Source organism: Dermacentor silvarum, chromosome 10, assembly GCF_013339745.2.
Source record: "Dermacentor silvarum isolate Dsil-2018 chromosome 10, BIME_Dsil_1.4, whole genome shotgun sequence".
In the NCBI taxonomy this organism is placed as follows: domain Eukaryota; kingdom Metazoa; phylum Arthropoda; class Arachnida; order Ixodida; family Ixodidae; genus Dermacentor; species Dermacentor silvarum.
Genome location: NC_051163.1, coordinates 112,980,596 through 112,984,097, shown reverse-complemented (window position 1 = coordinate 112,984,097; position 3,502 = coordinate 112,980,596). Strand labels below are relative to the sequence as shown.

General features: G+C 49.7%; 1 long non-coding RNA gene across 1 annotated transcript; it reads right to left on the bottom strand.

Annotated features, from left to right (window-relative positions):
• Positions 1 to 1,591: 1,591 nt before the first annotated feature.
• On the bottom strand, positions 1,592 to 3,182 carry LOC125940653 (uncharacterized). Its single transcript, XR_007463851.1, has 2 exons — positions 2,729 to 3,182; positions 1,592 to 1,725 (listed from the first exon to the last, which is right to left on the bottom strand). It is a non-coding gene; the product is annotated as an uncharacterized LOC125940653 (long non-coding RNA).
• Positions 3,183 to 3,502: the final 320 nt, after the last annotated feature.

The window sequence follows — 3,502 nt, the reverse complement described above, 5'->3', positions numbered from 1 at the left end:
TTGAGTGCCGCTGGTTTCATTCATTAAGCGTTTGCGTACGCAGCGTTTCGGATGGTCTAGGGTAATGCGGGACAAAAAACTACGCGTAGCTTTTCTGACCACTGAGCTGACTACTCGGTATATTGCTCCGTTGCGTCAGACTGTTTTTCACATCTCTTGACATTCATCCGGCTGCTCCAATATACTACCGGTTGTCTAGTCTAGCCAGCGCCCGCGCACCTCCTGACTCCGCTCAGGCGAAAATAAGTTACGCATTTTCATTAAAAGAACATGCAGGGCAGCTTGTTGAAGAGTGTTCGTGACCTTCTTATGTAGCTGCTGTCACCCGTATCTGTTTATGCTATTTTTTGTGGCAGCACTGGTCTGGTTGACCTCCCTGCCTTTGGTCTCCTTACTTTCTCTCTTGTGGCAATACTTATTGGCGCTATCGTTGGAGAATTCTTATGCGCTGAGTGAACTTACTATACTAGCTGAAGTACGAGAACTGTTTATGGCACGTGTAAAATAAAGTCGGCACTGAAAACGAGACGTTGAATATGCATTTTTTTCTGTATCCAACAGGGACGCTAAACGGATGATATACAGTGGGCGAGTACTGTATGCTTTAGAATGCGTTGCCAGTCGCCCGACGCATGGTGTAAATGAAAAGGTATGATAGGTCGCGGCTGGCCACTGCAAAATAATTCTAGCAGATTTAATCGTCGACGTTAATGTGATCAGACAATAAAAAAATGTCACAGTTTTGCCCTAAGGGCGAAGCAATGAATGCGATAGCAACACAGCAATGTCATACGAAGTAAGGTGAGCGGCTTTGGTAGCAATATGAATTGTAGTAAACATGAGCTGATTAAGTAAGGAGGTGTGCTGCGGCGTAAGTAGACCGACATGACGAGAGACTCGATGACCACGAGAAGGCGCGTGTGAAACGGTGGTGTTGATGAGAAGCGCTTCCCGTGGGCAGCGCGTGCGAAGGGACACATCTGTAGCGCTGCACTGCCGATCCGGGCAGCATTGCATGTGTAGCGTGCGTTGGAAAATGTGGCCCGACTATTACTAACTGAATGAACAAGCGTGGTGTGAGCGCGCACAAACAAACATGAATAGCTCACACTGAATGACTGCAGACAACGACCGTCAAAACTCTGGCAGCAAGCGGATACGCCGCAGCGGCGAACGTACGTGCGGTCTATCGCTTCAACGGAAACAGAGCGCATAAAAAGGTCGGAGCCGTGTGGAGATAAGAGACGGTGCGAGCGAGCGACGATCGCGGTTGTTGGCAGCGTAGAAGCATAGAGAAAGGAATTCAACAAGAGGGGACACTCCCATAGGGCCCAGCGGCCGAATTGACTGCAGCGTGCCAAGCGGTCGGTGTCGATCGCTTGCATCACTTCCGGTTTCGGTTTTGGGCGCGCGTATTTTGAACGCAACCTAGCACGCCGGCTGCGCCCCCCCCCCCCCCCCCATTTTCCTTTGTTTTTTGTGCTCTTCGTGCAAAATCGGTTTATTATTTAGTAAAAAATGATTGCGAACGATCTCGTAAAGTCCCATCGAATCTGTGCCACGTGCAATTTCACAAAGTAGACGCAAGACCTTTTGTGCAATGAGGAAATATTTATTTTGCTCTCTATAAAAGCTCATTCCGCGCTTTTCGTGCGTTCATCCAACGTTGTGACACCAGCAGGTAAGGCAGTAGTTCCTGTATGAAGCTCCACCGGACGGTACCAGCTGAAAAAAAAAAGTAAATTACAAGCATGTCACATTTGCAAGCACGTAACAGCATGTTACAAGCATGAGTCATTTTGGTATTTAGACATAGGAATACTGCGAGGCGAAACGTGCGAAAGAGGTTAATGGGCGGCCTTACAAAAAGCAATTCGCTTTTACATACATGGCGTAGAAAATACCCGACTCATCCCAAACATATATGAAAACATCTGAATTCCAAGCGTTCCCCCATTTCCGAGAATTATTTCCTGCACTTTGGCAGCACAAATACACGAGCGACTTCGCGTTTCCAAAACTTGGCCTCGGGCGACGCGACGGAACGCTACATACATAGAGACGGACGCAACAGGCTCTCAAGACAAATGCGTGGGTGCAATGCTTTTTTTTCAGTCCTTTAGAAGACGTAATTATCGAATTACTAGTTTCTGATATGTTCGTCGTTCGCGTGTTCTGCCGGCGCCAGCAGAACACCCCATGTTATCACTCTTGGCAATCGGCCATCGCGTTTTCAACAGGCGTGAGTACCGAAAGAAGGATATATGTTGTTGCGGAGCCACAAAAAACGTCACAGACTTGTCCCTCTAAGATTCATTACACGCCAAACTTTATCACCACGGCTGAGCTGCTTATCGCTAACTGCGTCACAGCGCGCTGTGCGGCCAGCGTGCCTCAAAAGTACCCCAGAAAGTAACGAAATTACTTTTCAGTAATGTCTGGCGTCAGAGAAAGCGGCACAAACTTCTAGCAAGATGCACTAGACTACACACCACGGCTGAGTTCTCGCTAACTGCGACACGGCGCCCTGTGCAGCCAGTGTGGCTCAAAAACCGAAATAAGTTACAATAGTCCCATAGGAAGCGTCGGAAACATGTCTCAGCACGATTAATTAACTCAAATTAACTGCGCCAGGATGGCCGAGCTGTTTTTCGCTAACTGCGTCTTAAGTCTCGGTCCCGTGCCGTAAGCCTAATTGCGTCGTAGACTGTGAAACAAGATTTCTCACCTTGCCGTAGTTCAATAGTGCAGTGGTGTCTTGTCCCAGTGCAGAAGGAACGCAAGAATACGCCGAGAGCCCAATAAACCAGGTTACATTTAAAAAAGAAGGAGACAGACGGGTCGCCGCGCGCGAGCGCTCAAACGCGCGCGCAGCCATCCTCGCTGGCTTCGGGGGAGTGTCTGGCGGATGACGCATGTATCTGGCGCGTCACTGACCTGTGGCTAGGTAAAGCAAGGAAAATAAGTCGCAAAGCTTAAGTTCATTTATACGCAAAACGTTTTAGTTTTCGCGGGAAAGAATTAAAAAAATAAATAAATGCCTGTTAACTTAAGTTCACTTTCTTTTTTTTCGATGCTCGCGGCAGCTAACGTTCGGTGTCAAAAGTATAGCGTGACGTAGGGTGACGTGTTTCCTGTTGCCAGTTTTTGCCGAGTGTCCCCTCTTGTTGAATTTCTTTCTCTATGGTAGAAGTGCGCCCCCCCCCCTCCCCCCTCCGCTCCCTCCGGCGCTGGCTTACCGCTTCCTTGCTTGCGCGTGGGAGAGATTAGAGACTGTGCGGACGAGCGACGAGCGCGGTTGTTGGCAGCGTAAAAGTGCCCCCCCCCCCCTGCTCCCTCCGGCGCTGGCTTTCCGCTTCCTTGCTTGCGCGTGGGAGATTGAGTGCGTTCGCTCTCCGTGATAGCGCGCGTCCCCGCACGCTTCCGCTGGGGCATACGGCGCGCGGCGAAGATTTTATCTATACGAAACCTCACGGCGACGGCGACGCCGACGGCAGAAATC